Consider the following 20,732-nt stretch of genomic DNA (forward strand, 5'->3'; position numbering starts at 1 on the left):
AGAAAGGAGCTGAGCGGATCTTCTGTGTCTCTATAGGGTAATGAGCATCTCATAAAGCTTGCTCTGAGCAGACGGGAGAGTAGAGGAATTAACGAGTGATGCCCAAGAGAGGAAGAAACGGTGGCACTGACACCACCCCCACCCCCACACCCGCCCAGAGGCCGCAGAGACTCAGGGCTCCTCGGGCACAAAGGATGAGTCAGGACAGGCGAGTCCATTCCCAAAGCCCCTGCAACAAGACTCGCTTGGACTCTAAAGGGATGGGCTGAGGGGTGAAACACTGGGAAGGAGAGTGCAGGTTTTCAGAACAGAATCCTCATCAGGGAATAGACAGCATGGCCATAGGACACGAAACCTGGCACTGTGGGGGAGTTGGGGCCAGATGCTGAGGAAGTGAGGCCCCGACAGGGGTGAGGTGAGCGAGCCCCCTTGGAGAGGCATGAAACTTAAGGAGGTGCTCACTCTCGGGGTCCCCACTCGCCTCCCCCTCATCCCACCCCGAGTTACTGAAGTCCTCCCTGCAGCCAGCATTGATGCTGCAGCTTCTCAAGCAGCTGTAGAGACCACACATGGACCGCACTGCACGTTCCCTGACGCCCAGATTATAACCCCTCTTAAAGGGGTTATAGCACAGAGGGAACTGGTATTCGGCAAGCAGGAGGCTGTATTTGGTTCCTGTGGTTCCTGGAACAAATGACCACAAACGTAGTGGCTTAAGATGACGTACATTTAGTACTTCACGGTTCTGGAGGTCACAAGTCCAACACGGGTCTCCCTGGACTAAAATTGAGGTGTCTGCAGGGACACTTATTTTCTGGAGGCTCTAGGGGAAATATTTGTTTTGTTTTGTTTTCAGTTGCCTCTTCCAGCTTCCAGAAGCCGCCTGTGTTCCTTGGCTCCTGGCCCCTTCCTTACTCCCTCTTCAGAGCCAGCCATGGCTGAGTCTTTCTCACATTGCATTGCTTGGACGCTGGCTGTCCTGAAACCCTCTTCCCCACTAAAAGGACTCCCCTGATTACTTTGGGCCACCTGTGTAATCCAGGATAACTTTTTTTTTTAGGGTTAGATTAGCAACCTGAATTCCATCTGCACTGTTAACTCCCCCGCTCCAGGGAACCTGCCATATTCACAGGTTCTGGGGATTAGGATGGGCACAACTTGGGTGTGGAGGGGTGACTCTGCTACCATAGATGGCATCGGTTACAGTAGTTTAACAATTTATTCTTGGCCTGGTATTAGTCCCTACCGCCTGATTTTCTGCTTTTCTGGTGTAGGAACCAGGGGTTCAGTCAGGAACTGCAAGGAGTGAGTTGGGTGTTTTCCGGAGCAGTGATGTTTTCCATTACGTATTTTGAGTGATGAGTTCCTAAACCTTTGGTTTAGGAAGATTTATGTGCGGCTTTGCAGGGGGAAAGATGAGGCAGGGGGAAGTTGTATGCAACAAGTTGTATGCAGCTGGATTGCTCTGGACCCATTCACTTGGATAACTGTGGCCGTGACATGAGCCAGTGGAGGAGAGGGTTATAGAAACAGTAATGCCAGATGTCCCCGAGAAGTGGGAAGGATGAGGCCTGGTCATTACACTTGTTGGCTGTGTGGAAGGAGTGGATTATTTCAAGACAGCAGAGTAGGAAGCTTCCTTTGACAATTCACATGGTTCTGACCGAGGGCCGTTTCCACCACCTTCGCTGTGTTAGGATCTCCAGATTTAATAACTTCCTTCTTCTTTATGCAGAAACCCATGTCTGGGACCTTAGCATTCCTAGCTTGTTGTTCTGGAACCTAGGCCATCTTGGTTGTTGACTCGAGCGGCCATATAATTTATTGTCCAAATTGGGGCACTTCTGAGAGGGAAAGGCAGCACTGTTAATAATTACCTTGGGACGGCGGGGATCAACCAGGATCGTCTCAAGCAGAAAGACAGGTGAATATCTTGCTGTGAAATAAAGGTCATGGTTAGCTCATGATGTTTTTCCTGAAGTTCTCAACTCAAATTTGTGGAAAAGTTTTAATGCCACATATTTTGTAATTATTTCTCAGGAAGCCTGGAAATTTGTTCACACACATACCAGGCATGGTTCACGTGCCGTGTGTGCTGCTATTCTGCAAATACCTTTACACCCTATTGTGATTAACAGAAACATAAACAATTTCAAAGGCACCTTGGAATTAACTGCCATTATGTAGTCTTGCTATTAGGTGTTTTCCCTTAAACATTAGGTAATAAAATGCAGCTTTGTATTTTAAGTTTTAAAAATTTTTTGGCTGCGTTGGGTCTTTGTTGCTGTGTGTGGGCTTTCTCTAGTTGCGGCGGGCTTTCTGTAGTTGTGGTGAGCAGGGGCTACTCTTCGTTGCGGTGTGCGGGCTTCTCATTGCGGTGGCTTCTCGTTGCGGAGCATGGGGTCTAGGCACGCGGGCTTCAGTGGTTGTGGCTCGCGGGCCCAGTAGTTGTGGCTCACGGGCTCTAGAGCGCAGGCTCAGTAGTTGTGGCACACGGGCTTAGATACTCCGCGGCATGTGGGATCTTCCCGGACCAGGGCTTGAACCCGTGTTCCCTACCTTGGCAGGCGGATTCTCAACCACTGAGCCACCAGGGAAGCCCCAGCTTTCTTTTTTTTAGTGTAGGTAGTTCGCAAAAGTTTTTGACACTTACAAAATGTTTCTCCTTGTTTTATTGGGGCATCGCTTACAATACCAAGCAATTGAACGCAGTGGTGAAAATCACAGTATGATCTAGCCCATACAGTCGGTTACTAGGCAACCATTAGAAGCAATACTGTAGCAGTGGTATATTTATTGGCACCAAAATGTGTTTACGATATACTGTAATGTGTTTCTGCGACCCCAGGAGACCCGCCCCCCCAGTTGGGACTTGGAGCACTTCTAAGACGTAGCCTTGGAGTAAACTGGGCTGTGCGGAGATCTACGTGCTGCTACCATATTGTTACTCACTTGTAAATTTGATTTACTGAGCTGTGCTTTGGTGCTGTATGGTTATCTAAATAACACTGAGGGTTATTTTAAAAGTGACCCAGTGAAAATCTGGTGGACAGCAGTTACTGAGGGTAGAGTTCTACCGAGTCCACAGTTTCCTCTCTGGGACCCATGGGAGAAATTTTATATGTGTATCAAACTCTAGAGGCTGTGTTTTTGATATTTGTATCTCCTTCATTTTTTGGATACTGTGAATCAAGCATCTGATTATATTTGTTTCTTTGAATCGATGTCTAGGAAACTCAGACTCTGATTTATATAGTTCCCTTCCAACTGATGTCAAGTTGTGTCTGATGGCAAACTTGGGGTCCTGTCCTCACCTTTCAGCTTTATCTCATTTTTTCGTGCCATTAACTTCTGTTTGCCCTGATTTACCCGGTTAATTATGTTACTTTTGCTATTTTGTGCGTGTGTGTGTTTGGGACCCACCTCAAATCTTTTTCTTCCTTTCTTTTCCCAGGTGGGAAATTATTAGGTATTTTAGGGAATGAGAGAGTGCTGTGTCTTCTTGGAAGTTGCCGGCTTACAGTGGCTTTTGAGTTCTGATGCGCTAGCAGCATGTTATTTTAATGTAGCTGCTTGAATGTGTGCTGTTGAAGTCCGTCGGGGCAAAGTCTATGTCTAAATTTAGTACGATGAGGACTGAGTCAAAAGCAGCTGGTGAGCAGACCCTAGTTAAACTTTCTAGGCCTTTCAAGCGTGAAAATTAAAGTCCTTTAGAAACCAATCTATGAAAGAAAGATTCATAACAATTAACGAAAGTCCTGAATCATTTAATTTTACTGGGGGAAAAAAGCCATTAAAAAATAAATTCCTGGGCTTAAAGGTACATTGAATGGAGCGGAAATTCTTTTTCTGTCTCCACAAGAATGGTAGAGCACTTTCCTCTAAACTCCATTGAAAACTGGGCCTCAGAGCCTTGATTATGCTTCATAACTTTAGTTGAAAAGCAGGAAATGAAATCAAGGTTATTTTTTTTTTTTTTTTTTTTTGCTTTTTTTTTTTTTTTTTAACATCTTTATTGAAGTATAATTGCCTTACAATGGTGTGTTAGCTTCTGCTTTATAACAAAGTGAATCAGTTATACATATACAATATGTTCCCATTTCTCTTCCCTCTTGCATCTCCCTCCCTCCCACCCTCCCCATCCCATCCCTCTAGGTGGTCACAAAGCACCGAGCTGATCTCCCTGTGATCTCCCTGTGCTATGCGGCTGCTTCCCACTAGTTATCTATTTTACATTTGGTAGTGTATATATGTCCATGACACTCTCTTACCCTGTCACATCTCACCCCACCCCCTCCCCATATCCTCAAGTCCATTCTCTAGTAAGTCTGTGTCTTTATTCCCGTCTTGCCACTAGGTTCTTCATGGCCTTTTTTTTTTTTTTTTTTTCCCCTTAGATTCCGTATATATGTGTTAGCATACTGTATTTGTTTTTCTCTTTCTGACTTACTTCACTCTGTATGACAGACTCTAACTCCATCCACCTCATTACAAATACCTCCATTTCATTTCTTTTTATGGCTGAGTAATATTCCATTGTATATATGTGCCACATCTTCTTTATCCATTCATCTGTCGATGGACATTTAGATTGCTTCCATGTCCTGGCTATTGTAAATAGAGCTGCAATGAACATTTTGGTACATGACTCTTTTTGACCTATGGTTTTCTCAGGGTATATGCCCAGTAGTGGGATTGCTGGGTCGTATGGTAGTTCTATTTGTAGTTTTTTAAGGAACCTCCATACTGTTCTCCATAGTGGCTGTATCAATTTACATTCCCACCAACAGTGCAAGAGTGTTCCCTTTCCTCCACACCCTCTCCAGCATTTATTGTTTCTAGATTTTTTGATGATGGCCATTCTGACCGGTGTGAGATGATATCTCATTGTAGTTTTGATTTGCATTTCTCTAATGATTAATGATGTTGAGCATTCTTTCATGTGTCTGTAGGCCATCTGTATATCTTCTTTGGAGAAATGTCTATTTAGGTCTTCGGCCCATTTTTGGATTGGGTTGTTCGTTTTTTTGTTATTGAGCTGCATGAGCTACTTGTAAATCTTGGAGATTAATCCTTTGTCAGTTGCTTCATTTGCAAATATTTTCTCCCATTCTGATGGTTGTCTTTTGGTCTTGTTTATGGTTTCCTTTGCTGTGCAAAAGCTTTTAAGTTTCATTAGGTCCCATTTGTTTATTTGTGTTCTTATTTCCATTTCTCTGGGAGCTGGGTCAAAAAGAATCTTGCTGTGATGTATGTCATAGAGTGTTCTGCCTATGTTTTCCTCTAAGAGTTTGATAGTGTCTGCCCTTACACTTAGGTCTTTAATCCATTTTGAGTTTATTTTTGTGCATGGTGTCAGGGAGTGTTCTATTTTCATACTTTTACATGTACCTGTCCAATTTTCCCAGCACCACTTATTGAAGAGGCTGTCTTTTCTCCACTGTATATGCTTGCCTCCTTTATCAAAAATAAGGAGCCCATATGTGTGTGGGTTTATCTCTGGGCTTTCTATCCTGTTCCATTGATCTATATTTCTGTTTTTGTGCCAGTACCAAACTGTCTTGATTACTGAAGCTTTGTAATATAGTCTGAAGTCAGGGAGCCTGATTCCCCCAGCTCCATTTTTCGTTCTCAAGATTGCTTTGGCTATTCGGGGTCTTTTGTGTTTCCATACAAATTGTGAAATTTTTTGTTCTAGTTCTGTGAAAAATGCCAGTGGTAGTTTGATAGGGATTGCATTGAATCTGTAGATTGCTTTGGGTAGTAGAGTCATTTTCACAATGTTGATTCTTCCAATCCAGGAACATGGTATATCTCTCCATCTATTTGTATCATCTTTGATTTCTTTCATCAGTGTCTTATAATTTTCTGCATACAGGTCTTTTGTCTCCTTAGGTAGGTTTATTCCTAGATATTTTATTCTTTTTGTTGCAATGGTAAATGGGAGTGTTTTCTTAATTTCACTTTCAGATTTTTCGTCATTAGTGTATAGAAATGCAAGAGATTTCTGTGCATTAATTTTGTATCCTGCTACTTTACCAAATTCATTGATTAGCTCTAGGAGTTTTCTGGTAGCATCTTTAGGATTCTCTATGTATAGTATCATGTCATCTGCAAATAGTGACAGCTTTACTTCTTCTTTTCCAATTTGGATGAAATCAAGGTTATTGAAGTAAAAGTTCTTATGGGTCTCCCGCTAAACAAGTATAAAGAATTAGTGCAGGAAGAATAGCTATTTCTCGATTTTATGAGAAGGAAAGATTTGGAATGACTTTTCTGGATCAGTTCAGGGCCTTGGCTATTCCCCGTTAATAACAGCCCGTAGTAATGGCCTCTGATTAATAGCTTTGATGGGCCAGGAGCTGTGCTGTGTATTTCACAATCAAGGTCTGTATTCCTCCCGACCGTCGTGTAACGTAGGCTTCCTTCGTCCCGTTTTTACAGGGAGAGGGAACTAGGAGGCTCACAGGTTCTTGTCTGGGGCCACACGTACACTTGGTGACGAGGCTGTAAGCTGATTCCGGAATGTGTGGACCACAGTGGTGAAAGGAGTTTTCTCCAATGCTTAGGTGGTGTTCCCTCTGTGCCAGGGAGGGTTCTCTGTCCTTTCTGTGCGTGTGCATGGTGGGGCCCACCCCTGATGTTGTTGTGAGGGTTCCGTCATTACCTGTCCCCTTCGTGCAGACGTGGAACTGCAGGCGTGGGGAAGCCTGGCCCAAGGAGGCGTGCAGCCGGCCGGGGGTGGGTTGTCACAGCCCTTCTGGCCCCAGCTACCCCACTCTAGTTGCCAGGCCAACTGCATCCTGGATAGAATAACAGGACATGTCCGTATCACAACCAGAAGAGCTGCTAAGGCCGAGCTGCGTCTCGGTTCTCACGTTCATTATGGGACCCGAGGGGTGTGCCTGGAAGAAATGCCCCTGGCAGCAAGGCGTGGGGTCAGTGGGGCGCTTGCAGACAGGGTGAGAAAGGCAGGTGACTTGGAGATGCTACCAGCGATACAGTTCTCAGGGTCGAATGCATGGGTTCTCGCAAAGGCGCGAGGCTGGGGAACGTGAGACCAGTTAGGAGAGCTTGTTAACAGCCGGGGCAAAAGATTGGGGCTTGGGGGTGAGGCATGGCAGGGCCAGACAGAGTCTGTGGTGTGCTGAGGCAGCTGTAGACAGACTGGAGACGTGTTTGTTAGCTGAACTACCTGAGCTTGCTGGTGATGGAGAAACCCTCAGTTTCAGCCCCAGGTGTGGCCACCTGAAACATCTCCAGACGTTGCCAGACATTTCTTGGGGACCGCAGTCATCCCCAACTGGGAGCCACTGGTCTAAAGACCTGGGGGCAGGACCGACCCTCAGTGCAAACTGAAATAGAATTCCTAGTGACCCAGTCGTTAATTTGACAAATAAAAAAATTTTTTTCCCACTTTTGGAAAAGGCTAGGGTTTAAGTCATTTTGAGGGCATCTTGTTTCCAAAGGGGGAAGGATCAGAGAGTTGCATAATTTTGGTCTCTGCTTTATGAGTGTTCTTGAGCTTCTTTCAGTATAGTGAAACTCTAGTGTATTTGTGTGAGAGTGTTGGGTGTTTTGGTTTTAGTTTTAAATTTTTATTTTTACTTAGGACATCTTTCTGATGTCCTAAATAGGGAGGTGACACTTGAAGAAGCACTTTCGTTTGTGAATAGGAAGATGTGTTTGTGTGCCTGTTTGTGTGTGTGTGCGCGTATGTTTTAATACTCTGTTCTTGAATTAGCTGATCATTGCCATTGGTGTCCTAGATTTTGAGGTATTTAGGTAAGCACAGAGTTGAATTTAATTGTTTTCCCAAAGGGATTTGCTTGCTGTGTTGCTAAATGAAATTGAGGACGGTACACTTGACCTTTCCAGGTGAGGGGTGGGAGAGTAGGATGTGTTTGCAAATCATAGAAACTGAAACATGAACACCAGGACCATATGGCCTTCAGAAACTTCTATGATAATTTCAGTGAATAAATAACATGCTTGACAATTACATTTAAAAGTACACTTAGTGCTCATTGCAAAATGTGGAGAGAGTGCTTTGGGAGTTGAGGAAGAGATTAATTGGCATTCTTTTCTACCCCATGGTACCCTCATTGTGTCATTTATAGACCAGAAACTGATGTGTCACCTGAAGATTATATCGATAGTTTGGTGTTATATCTGTGGGGAGAGATTCAGATTGCTGTTGGTTGACAATTTGCTGAATAAGAAAGATCATGCTTTCCTAATACTTTATTTATTTTTTAATAAATTTATTTATATTTGGCTGCGTTGGGTCTTCTTTGCTGCGCGCGGGCTTTCTCTAGTTGCGGCGAGTGGGGGCTACTGTTCGTTGCGGTGTGCGGGCTTCTCATTGCAGTGGCTTCTCTCGCTGAGGACGGAGCACGGGCTCTAGAGCTCAGGCTTAAGTAGTTGTGGCTCACGGGCTCTAGAGTGCAGGCTCAGTATTTGTGGCGCACGGGCTTAGTTGCTCCGTGGCATATGGCATCTTCCTGGACCAGGGCTCGAATCCGTGTCCCCTGCATTGGCAGGTGGATTCTTAACCGCTGCGCCACCAGGGAAGTCCCTATCCTAATACTTTAATGTATCATCTTTAAATGTTGTGATTCTTTTTCTCTCACTAAATAAAATTTCATGCCACTGAATAAAATTTAATGCTTACAAACAAATATTATGCGACTGATAGCTTATTAAAGTTTTTCGTGGTTTTTTTTCCGTTGATATTAGCTCTGGATGGATTATATAGTTGTAAGCCCGATTGGGTCATGTTATGTTACCTCTCTCATACCAGATTTTCATGTGACAAGTCCTGTCTTGGTCTTTGTATATGGGATTTATTTGGCATATCATGGTGTGAGTTGGGAAAGTGCTTTGCATTTGTCACGTGTGACATGTATATGGTTGAATCTGCTGTCGTGGGGTGATGGGTAAATGATACACATGTCTATGTATATGTGCTCATATACATCAATGCATGCTCACAATACTGATTTTGCCAATTCTACAAGTGTTAAATACTTGTTATTAGTGTCATAATGCTTTAAAGAAGAAATCAAGTTTATATGTGTCTTGGTTAGTGTCTCTGTTTCTCCTCATTTGAATAACTCATACTTTTACACTGAACTTGTAAAACCTGCAAGCATAATAAAATGTCATTTTGCAGGAACGAATGGATATTAAATGACTTACCTGAAGAGTATATGAAGAAAATATGTTTCCCCATTGATTCTTAAATTAAAAATGAATGATGTTTCCTGAATATTTATTTCCCTGTACCTACAGTGCTACGTTTGTTTTTCTTCGAAGTTTAAAAAAGAAGAGTGACTTTCTTTTGGTTGGGATCCTGCTGTTTGTTTTGAATGCACAGCTAGGGCATGCCGGCTGTATTCTGTACTCAGCCATAATAAAGTGGTTCTCAGTGATTCTGATGAAGCAAGAGGCTGCTTGGCTTTGTGGCAGGTGCATGGGACTTGTGCAGTTTGGTTTTGTTCTGTTTTCTGTCTCGGTTATTGCTAATAGATAGATGACAGTTTACGATATTTGTGACATTTGTTGAATGAGTAAGCGAATGAATGAATGCACAGAGAAGGCCTTGCGTGCTGCTCTAGTTTCTATCCCCTGGAGCGTCCACTATGCAGAAGCGGTGTTTCTTGCCAAAGCATATGTAGAGAGCCGTGTTCTACACCCAGGTGTGATGGGGTGAGGGCTCCGTGACTGCCGTCATGAGGTGGCATTCAAAGAAGTTGCCATTAGCAACCTACCAGTTGTCTTGTCCCTTGTGTTTTATTATTTTTTATGTTTTGCTGCTATTTTCTGCTATGATGTTGTGAGTACGGTACAAATTTCTGTTTTGTGAAGGACCTTCCTATCTCACCTAAGATGAAAGAGGGCCCTCGGTTGCCCTGTTTACACACTGGGTGTAATAAAATCCAGTCTTAGGTGCAGAGGGATGCTTCTGCTTGTGTGATATCATTCTAAAAGGTCCTCAAGTTCTTAACGAGGAAGGAGGCCCTAAGGAATTAAATCACAGAACCTTATATTGGAAATAGTAACGGCGGGGATTTAGAAATTGCTCTCAATTTTTTCTTCTGAACTCGTGTTTAATATCATCTCAGGGTGGGTGCTAACGGCACTGATCTTCCATTGCTGTCTTTTTTTCCTCTTTAGATTTGTGCTGTCACATATGGTAGCCACTGGCCACGTGTGGCTCTTTAAATTAAATTAATTAAAATTAAATTCAATTTAAAAGTCAGGCCCTCAGTTGTACTGGCCACATTTCAAGTGCTCAGTAGTCACATGTGGCTAAATGAATACCTTACTAGATAACGAAGGTACAGTGCAGAAAGCTTTATCAGATGAGAGATGGTTAGTTAGATTTTTGCCTAACAGGTATTCCAGGAAAGAGAGGGAGGGGAAAATACCTCAAGTCTGAAGAAGAGAGAAATTTCAAACCAAGTGACTAGAACAGTGAATAAAAATTCAGCACATCAAAAAAATTACTACATGAAGGCTCATCATCATGTCATTTTAGAAAATCAGGGATAAAGGCAGTATCTAAGCACTTTCTAGATTTAAAAAAAAGTCATAGGAAGGATTTTGAATCAGAATGACATCATATTTCTTAAATTAGAAAACAGACTGAGCTTAGAATTCTATGAAAATTTATTTTCACTCAGAATTTTGAAGTCATTCCCTCAATGGTTGTTAATTAAGAGTAGCATAAAGTTGTTTGTCCATGTTCAGGATATCAGTATAATTTAGATTTCATACATCACTTCTCAGGAAGCTACTAGAGAATGTGTCCCATCAGAATGAGAGAGTAAACCAAGAAAGGGGAAGATTTGGGGTCCTGGAAACAGAAAGAGGCAGAAGGAATTCTCAGGATGCTGGTGTGATCTCGGGGCATCTGCTCTGAGCCGACCCACCTCTGACAAGTACAGACTGGAGCAGAGACCAGAGGAAGGTCTGGTGTGTATATATTTGGGGAGAGGGGGTGGGGGTGAGGGCAGGATAGACATGGAACTGTGACAGATTATCCGAGTTAAAAATTGAAAGGTTGTGGAGGGTGTTGGAGGAATTATCAAAGAAAATAAAAACAGAGGCAACCAATAATCCCAGGAAAATTTAAGAGTTGCATAAGAAAGGAATCATAATCACACTATACTGCTTGCTCAGCGGTACCGATTCCATTGTCAAAATAATACGTGTGCAGTCTAGATTTAACCCCCCAAATGTTATACCTTTGGGGAAGCATGGGAGGGTAAGTCCAGGATTGGTGATGGGAATTTTAAAAACCAAAAATCCTCCTCCATGTGTGAGAAAATCAAGTTAAGTGGTATCTGACGTTGATAGGATATATTATAAGCAGCTTACTTAGAAACATGGAAGTCCATACTAGGGAGCACTGCCAATAACAGAAACAGTTGTAAGGTTTGAAAGTGGTTGCTCTGTGAAGTAGAATTGAGGATAGATGGTGCTGGAAAGCTTGCCGTGAGAAAGGAGGAGTGTTTTGCCTCCCCTGTGTGCGTGTACTACTTTGAAAAGAATAAAAGTGGTTTGGAAAATGAAAGTACACAGTATATATACCTTGGGCAGAATTATAGAAGTTTTAGTATGGTTCAGATTCGGGGTTCTCCACCTTGGTGATATTGACATTTGATCCAAATAATTCTTTGTGGAGGGGGCTCTATGCAGTGTGCTGTGGGATGTTTCGCAGCCTCCCTGGCCTCACCAGATGCCAGTAGCATTCTTCCCCGGAGTCCTGGCAACTAAAAATGTTTCCACACGTTGCCCCGTGTCCCGGGGTTGGGGCCGGGGGGCGAAATCAGCGCCATTGGAGAAGCACCGATTTAAAGGATTTAAAATCTGGTATGGAATGAATCATCTCAATATATAAAAACGCTGGTCAGCACAGTATGGGCAATGCAGGAAACAGCAGCCTCATCACGCAGAGCTTGAACCCCACACGGAGCAAATGAAGTGGTTTGGAATTCTCTGGCACCGTGAACCGCCGCCGCCCACCCCTGCCTTTGGGACCAGAATGTGTCTTAGCCCCTGGCTCTTGGCCCGGTTAATTCAGGGCTCACTAAAAAAAGAAAAGGACTCAGGAGGAAACCGCGGCTCCTCTGTCATGCACCGTGGCTTCAGAAAACATATTTTAGATTTTTCACATTATTTTCAGGGTGATACAACTGAATTTCTCCAGAGTGGAAATGTTAATCATTATGGCAACTTCGGGGAAAAAAATGCGCGCCTTGGATATATTTCTCTGCTCAGTTGGCTGCAGGACGAGATACATTCCTCCTACCTCCACCCCCTCCCTCCCTCCCGCCCTCCCCCCCTCCCTCCCCCAGCAATTCTTTTGCAAGTTCTTGGTTCAGTTCCTTGCAAGGTGTTTTCCCTTAGAATTTACAAAGGAAGTCAACAGGAAAACGGTTCCTCAGATTTTTTTTTGATGTGGATGAAACCTCATAAATAATTTAATACCCTCATTTCACAGCTGAAGAGTCTCTGGTTCAGAGAGAGTTTCTTATAATTAATTAGGAGCAAAGTGAGGCCTGTAGCACTGCTCCTCTTTTTTTTTTTTTTTTTAACGTTTTCATTTAAACAAATAAAATGCATGTGCACAGTAATGCTGTGGAAGGGAGACAGAACAGGGCAGTGAAAGGGATCAGGCCTCTGGCGTGTTTTGTCAGCACCTCCATACAGTTCAGCGTTCTGAGCATGATCTGCCAGGAGCGTGTGCCCTTCCTTGTCAGCTTAGACAAAATGAAGGAAAAAAAAAAAGAAGCCAGAAGCTCACGAGGGGCTCCTGAACTACAATTCCTGATGGTCCAGACAGAGCCCCTTTGGGGGGTAGGGGGTCTAGGATGACTCAGGAGCAAGTCAGGAAGGGAAGCCTCAGGTCCCCCCGCCTCCCAGCTCTTGTTGGGGCAGTCCTGGAGCCAGCATGCACAACCACTGCAGCTGTCCTCGCACTGGTGGCCCAAAGAGTGACGTTGGTCCGTACCGTTCGGGCGACGCCTTCTTCCCGCTGCTGGATTGAGGCAGCCGCGTTCTGTCCACCGACTGGCCCTCCGGTACTCTGCTTGCTGTCAGCATTCTCATTCCTGAGTACCGTGATAGCGAGAGCATCGCCCGATATTTTGGGACACTTCCGTGCCTTCCTCTTGCTCCCATTCGTTGCCTCCAGTACCGCTCAAGCAGTAGCCCCTTCCTCTTCTACCTTGCCTGACTTCTTGCGCCAACAAGTGCCACCTCCTCCATGAAGCCTCTCTAGATTTCTTCCATGCGGAGAAGACGGCGTGCATGAGTCCTGGTCATCCTGTCAGCCGCGGTCCTCCTTGTCCTCCATCTCAGTAGCAGTTGTTTGCTGGTCTTTGCCTGATTTTTGAGAGACGGCTGTCACTAGAAGCCAAGAACACCACACTATTTTGGATTTCCTCCTACGTTGCCATACTCTCCTCTGTCTCATTGGCCAGGTCCTTCTTCTCAGGGTTCAGTGGTCAGTATATATAATATATATATAATCGACTATATTATATATATAATCGATTATATAATATATAGTTGATTATATACTATATATGTAGTTGATTATATATATCACATATAGTACCGACTATATATATTACATATATAGTCAATTATATATATTATATATATAGTCGATTATTTATGTATAATCTATTCTTTTTCAGATTCTTTTCCATTATAGGTTATTACAAGATACTGAATATAGTTCCCTGTGCTATACAGTAGGTCCTTGTTCTTTATTTCATATATAGTAGTGTGTATCTGTTAATCCCAAACTCCTAATTTATCCCTCTCCCCTTCTCCCTTGGGTAACCGTAAGTTTATTTTCTATGTCTGCGAGTCTGTTTCTGTTTTGTAAATAAGCTCATTTATATCATTTTTATTTATTTATTTATTTATTTTTATTTATTTAATTTTGCTGTGCTGCACGGCTTGTGGGATCTTAGTTCCCTGACCAGGGATTGAACCCAGGCCCTCGGCAGTGAAAGCTCGGGGTCCTAACCACTGGACTGCCAGGGAATTCCCTGTATCAGTTTTTTAGACGCCACATGTAAGTGATATCATATGATATCACTTGTCTTTCTCAGTCTGACCTAACTTCACTTAGCATGACCATCTTGAGACCAGTGGTTCTCAACGGGGCGAGTATGCCCTCCAGGGTACTTGGGCAGTGTGGGTCAGTTTTGGTTGTCACCGCTTGGGAGGATGGGGGATTCCTATCGGTGTCTAGTGGGAAGAGCCTGGAATGCTGTTCAGTATCCTGCAGCGTAGAGGACAGCCCCACCGCAGACACAACGGTCTGATCTAAATGCCAGCAGTGCCGAGGATGAAATCCTGCATCAGATGCTTCCATCCAGGCCCACAGCTTCAGAGGTCATGGTTACTGCCGGACTTAACTCTGTGACTGTGACCTGTCCCACTTGCTCAGACCTGTGTGTTTAACTACCTGGTTAACAGCCTGCTTGCAGAGCCAGTGGGCGTTTCAAAGTTCACACCTTAAAAGACTCTTGATTTCTCTTCCGCTCAGCCTTCGTGCATCCCGGGCAATGGCCCCACCGTCCAAATTTTGCTCAAGCTCTGAACCTAGAAGTCGTCCTTGCTTCTTCCGTCCCCTCCCCAGCACGCCTCTGCCCTACCGGTGTGTCCTCCGCATCGCACCCCCAGGACACCTCAGACTCTGTGCGTCCCTCTCCATCTCGTCTCTCATCTTCCCCACCTGCACTGTGTGAGCCACTGTGTTCCTCTGCTGAGCAAGAGCTGCTTCGGGTTTTGTTCTAAGAACGATGGGAGCCCCTGAAGGGTGTCTAAGTAGAAAGATGGTCACATTTTCTTTTCTCGTTCAGTCTGGTGCTGGGTGAAGAGAGGTCAAGAAGAAAGGATCAGAGTCCTTTGCAAGGGCTGCAGAGTCCTCCGTGATCCAGGACCTGCTATCACTCACTTCTGCTGCCCAGTCCGCTGGCCTTCCTCCCTGTCTCCCAGTCGCCAAGGTCGATCTCACCACGGGACATTTGCACTTGCTGGCCACTCTCGCTTCCATTCGAGGGCTCCCTCCTCGTAGAGCTCCATCCCAGCCCTGGTGTAAACTCAGCTGCTTGTCCGCTGGTCCCTTGTCTCTCACTACCAGTTTGAGCGACATCACTTCTCTCCTGTTAAACGGTCTCGTTGTGAGTTTTCTGGCGAGTTTATTGTCACTGATCTCCCCTCACTGAGATCTCCCCATCCCCCCTTCTCACTGTCCGGCCGGGTAAGTGTCACATGACGGCAGACCTCAGGTGTCCCGGAAACCAGGGCCGCACTGAGCAGCGTTTCCGCTTTCCACAGGACTGGGCGTGTAGTTCTCAGTAAGCATGTGCTGAGTTGCGTTGAATCTAGAAATACCTGTGTTTTCACTTAGCGTGTTTTAGGATGCTAGAGAAAAATGAGAGATGGGTAGATGTTTCAGTGACTGGAATTCCCTGGGGATGTGATCACAGTCGGTTCTCAGCGAGACTTTTGAACAGATTTGTGTGTGTGGACAGTCGCGTCGTGTGCTTTACCTAGAGACGTAAGCCTGCCGTTCACCTGCGGTGGTGGTCCACCATCTGACGCCGTTATTATTTCAGCTTCTTAAGACCTCCTATTTCAGAAGTCTGCCTGCTTCGGGAACGGTCGAGAATGTATTCGAGATATCTTCGTTGATATGTTTTGCCTGACTGGGTATTTTTTTCATTGACAGGTAACTGAAGACAGAAAACAGGCCTAAAAATAAACCCTAGAAGGAAGAAGGGATTTGCCTGCATTTGGCTCTGAGTAAGTGGAATTGTAAAATGGATTTCTTTCTTATTCCATAATGAATATCCTGTCAACCGCTCCACGTTTTCTGGGCTTAAAAATTAACTAATACTGTATTGGCTGTACGTACCGGAAACAGTGAATTCCCAGGATTTCTTGTAGTAGGTGATTTGGTAACCAGAAAATGCTTTGTATCTGCGTCGGCACTTCATAGCAAGCTCCTGTGTTATTTAGCTTCTGGAAGTCAGGAACTTTAGGAGAGAGAAGTGGAGATGGTCGTTAAAGTGCGTGTGCTTCCGAGGCAAGCATCGTTGCTGCTGGTTTTTCCCATGTGCGTTTCAGGTACTTATTTTTCCTGTGATGGCTGATTTATAATAAACAGAGTTTTTTTTGACTCTTTTGCCTTTCACAGGCTCCCTTTGTCTTGTATGTGCCTCTCAGAATGTGTTTGGAAAATGACAGGCATCCACTGCTTGTGGACCAACCAGAATTTTCCATAAAAGCCTTGTTTGGCACCATTGTGAGGCAACGTGGCCTGTGCTCTAGGCCCCTGGGGAGGCGTTTTCCTTCTGTCTGAGCCCCACGTGGACTGTTGTGAGGGGTAGAGAGAACCCAGACTCACCGAGAACAGGGCCGTCTGGGTTCTGGAGTTGCCATCTTGGCTGCTGTATTTCACCCAGTTTACAGCGAGGCCCGATTCTCACCCACATCAAGAACATCCTTTTCAGACCACCTTTTATGAAAGTCTCCTGTTTCTGGGATGACCATCCTTTGAATCTGTTACTTCTGGAGCATTGTGGAGTATACAGGGATGTGTGAGGTGTGTCTTGTGTTTTGGGGTAAGGGATTACAGGTGCTGGAAAGCCGTGGTGTGGATGGGCTGTGCCGTGGGTGGTGCAGACATCTCCTGCTGTGGGAATTCCTAGGAAGGGTCTATCAGCCTGTGCTGGAGCAGCTGAGGAAGGCTGGACCTTTCTCTTGAAAGGGACACTTGGGTTGGGTTCGGTGCTGCATGGGATTTCAATGCGTACTGAAGAAAGGTGTTCTAGACGGGGACTCTGTGGGCAAAGGGGAGGAGTCAGGAATAAGAAAGCTTTTTTTTTTTTTAGGGAAAAGTGGATAGGCCAGCCTGGTGGAATGCAGGGGACTGGGGGGAGGGGCAGAAAAGGTGTAAGGAAGAGGCAAGGACTCTGAACTCGACCCTGTCTGCACAGTGCCTAAAGGAGACTGATTCTGATTCTCTTAGCATTAGAGCTGCCATCTTTGTGCACCAAAGGTGACCTTTAGAACCAGCCCCCACGGGTGAAGAAGGATGAGTATATCATGGCAAAATACTTCTGTAACACTTACTGTGTGCCAGACACTGCCATAGTTTGGTTAACAACTTTATTGAGTCATAATTCACACAGCTGACAATTCACCCATCTGGAGTGCACATACAATTTAGTGGTTTTTAGTGTATTCACAGAGTTGTGCAACCGTCACAGTTGATTTTAAAACATTTCATCACTCCCCAAAGAATCTCATACACGTTAGGAGTCACTCCCCATTCCCACCTCCCCCAGCCCCTGATCACCACCAGTCTACGGTCAGTGTCTGGGGATCTGCTCATTCTGGACATTTCATGTAAATGAAATAAATCATGTAACATGTGTGCTTTGTGACTGGTTTCTTTTTTACTTAGCATAATGTTTTCAAGTTTCTTTGTAGCATTCCTTTTGTTTGCCAAGTAACATTCCATTGTATGAATAGACCACATTTTGTTTATCTGTTCATGAATCAGACACCGTTATTTTTGAAGACTTCTATTTTGAAGCAACGTTGGACTCAAAAAGAGGCTGCAGAAATAGTACAGTGAAGTCTAGAGCACCTTCCTCCGCCTTCCCCGGCTGATAACATCTTACGTGAAGGTACTGCTTATGGAGAGTAGGAAACTGACATGGGCAGTGTTGACACAAATGCAGACCTTATCTGGATTTTAGCAGTTCTTATGTGCGTGCGTGTGTGGGTGCATGTGGACAGTGTATGAAATACAATCACACGTAGATTCGAGCAACCCCCATTGTAATCTGGTGCAGAACTCTTCCATCAGCACAAGGAAAGCTCCGTGTGCCCCGTCTGTATGGTCACCCTCTCCAGCTCCTGGCAACAACTGGCTTCTCCGTCTCTGTAATTTCATCCTTTCAAGAATGTTCCATAAATGGACTCATGCAACGTGCGGCCTTTTGAGACTGCCTTTAGTGACTTAGCCTCCAGCACTTCAGATCCATCCCAGGTGTTGTGTATCATTACCAGCGCCTGTGCCTAGTATTCCACAGTCTGGGTGCACCAGTGTGTGTTTATCCACTCATGTGTTGAAGGGCGTCTGGGATCTTCCTGGTTTGAGGCTACGACAAACAGAGCTGCTGTGAACACCCACGCACAGGTTTCGGTGTGAACCAGATGCTGTTTTCAGGTCCCATTTATTCCTCATGCCGTCCGGCGAGGTCGGTGCCATTGTTGCCTCTATTGCCCGGAGAAGGATGCTATGGCACAGAGGAGCCCTGGGCCTCCCCAGGTCATGTGGGCACTGCTGGAGCTGCCGACTTCGGAAGATGCAGCGATGGCATTGGGCTTCCCCACCTTCAGGACGCTGCTCAGGAGAGAGTTCTGGCCCAGCTGATGCGGAGAGCAAGCCACCCCGCGTCCCCCGCCAAAGAGAAGAGCGCCAGTGTCAGGGCTGGGATCTGAGCCGCGCCGCTGGGGATGAATCCCTTTCGTGGACAGAAACAGACCCAGCTCGGAGGCAGCCAAGCCCGTTGTCCTGTTGAGCTGCATCCCCCTTTGGAGGCCTCTGTGTGTGATCGGGGAGGAGGGTCAGGCAGCTGGGAGCCCGGGGAAGCCCTGCAGGTGTTGTCAGCTCTTGGGGTGATGGAAGTCAAACCCACGGTCCACGGGGCACGCACCTGTGTTATTGCTGCCGAGAGCCACCCGGCTGCGCTCCCAGAGCCGCTGCCCACGCGCGTCTCCAGGAGCTGCCTTCAGAGGGGCTGCTTGCTTCCACCTGGAGTTCAGTCATCCAGGCGGCGAGAGGCTGAGCGGTGTCCTCTGTCACTGTTGTGGTAGTGCAAGGACAGAGGCAGGAGAGCAGGAGAGCCCCCCTGCTTCCATCACCCGCGCCTCTGGCCCTTCTGGGAGGCTGGCTGGATCCTCTGAGCCTCGGTCTTCTTTTCTGTGCAGCGAGGAGGTTAATCCCTGCTTCGTAGTGTTTCGGTACAGCGTGTGCAGTATTGTCTTAAGCGCATCAAGTCAGCGCACATGCCCGTTCTTCCTCCTGCTCTTTTCCCACTTCCCCTGCCTTAGTCACAGTCTGGAAGTGATGGAGAACCCCGGACTACACAGTGTTTGCTTTGGGGCTGCGTTCTGTGTGTGTGTGTGTGTGTGTGTGTGTGCGCGCGCGTGCGTGCACGCACATGCGTGTTGCTTATTCTAAGCCTTCTGCTTTCTCATTGTTCTCTGCTGTTCTTTTTTTTTTTTTTGGTAGGGGGTTCCTAGTAACTGGGATGGGTGGCCAGTTCTCACCAATTCCTTTCTATTCATAAAATCCAAGAAGGGCTCAAATGACTCAGGTAGCTGTCATTAAAAGGAGCCCTGACTGAGAGAAGTGGTTCCCTGGAGCCCAGAGAGAGTTTCCCGTTAGAATTAATTAGAACTGGGCACAGAAACAAGGACAAAACAGTGTCTTTTGTGGATCTCATCTGGGTGGACCATTGTGTTAAAGACCAAACCGGTTGCCGGGGTTTTCATACTAAGTTGGTGCAGGTGGCAGCCCGGGGAGGGGTGGGGTTTGTTCAGCAGGCCTGGGCTGCCATGGGCTAGAGTGGGGTGTTGCTCATTTGTCTTATCGAAAGCCATAACGCGTCCCGGGTGCCCTCGGAACCATCGCCTGTTGATTTAAAGACATGAATTCATGTGGTGGAACAATTGCATTTTCTGTGGTCTCCAGCTGATGAAACGTGCTTGATGAGGTGCTGTTGATAGCGTGATTCAGCCCTTCCTTCCTCCCTTCCTTCCGACCTTTGGTTCACATTTATTCAGTGTACTTTTCTTTCAGACAACGTTTGTCTTCTTGAATGCCCAGAACACCCAGGTAGAGCCCCACAGACACTCCCTCCCTCCATGTCATCAGGAAAACTGCTTTCCCCCGAGAAGCTGCTCCTTTCCTCTCGAACCCACGCAGGCTGGGCAAGGGCCGTCAGGAGCAGCCATGTCCCAACTGAGGGATTGAAAGTCTGGTGAACTTCTTCACGATGGAATCTGATGCAGATAGACATTACGTTCTGATTAATTAAATTCAAGAATAAGCTCTTGGAATTGGCTGTCAATTCTGGTTGTAAACTGGCCCGAAAATGGTGAGACGTTTCTTTCGTTTCTGACATCTGTTGCTACTTCTGGCTCTTGTACCAAATCAAAGTATGTTGTTTTTCTTAGTGTTTCCTTTTGGCTTTCCTTGTAAACATGGGTGGTTCCCAGAGATCTCTTTCTTGGTTATGGACAGTGGCTCTCAAGTGGGGACAGTTTTTTACCCCCAGGGGACACTTGGCAAAGTCTAGAGACATATTTGATGGTCACATCTGATTGATTTGATTGGGGGTGTGTGTGATACTGGTGTCAATGGGTGCTGCCAAACATCCCACAGTGGACAGGACAGTCTCCCGCACCCCGCCACACACCAGAGGATTATCTGGCCCCAGATGTCAGTAGTACAAGCTTGGCTGCTCTGGGGTTTGGCCCAAAACTTGGCACGTGTTGAATATCGCCCTCTGTCTTCTTTCACAGTAGTTCAGCGCCTGTTGGCATTGACTCTGAAGCACCATGGTCAGGAGCTTTTGATCCTCCTACGATGTCACGAACACGCAGTATGACTGTACTTT

At 45.7% G+C, this 20,732-nt stretch overlaps 1 protein-coding gene across 4 annotated transcripts in view; it reads left to right on the forward strand.

Annotated features, from left to right (window-relative positions):
- Positions 1 to 20,732, forward strand: part of TBL1X (transducin beta like 1 X-linked) — a 226,544-nt gene that overhangs the window by 68,528 nt on the left and 137,284 nt on the right. For all 4 annotated transcript variants that reach the window (XM_082448104.1, XM_082448103.1, XM_082448106.1 and 1 more), the window contains exon 2: positions 15,764 to 15,837. The gene's annotated coding sequence lies outside the window, so the exon portion shown is untranslated. The remainder of the gene's footprint in view (positions 1 to 15,763; positions 15,838 to 20,732) is intronic.

The sequence above is a fragment of the Balaenoptera physalus genome (genome assembly GCF_965194825.1).
Source record: "Balaenoptera physalus genome assembly, chromosome: Y".
Classification (NCBI taxonomy): domain Eukaryota; kingdom Metazoa; phylum Chordata; class Mammalia; order Artiodactyla; family Balaenopteridae; genus Balaenoptera; species Balaenoptera physalus.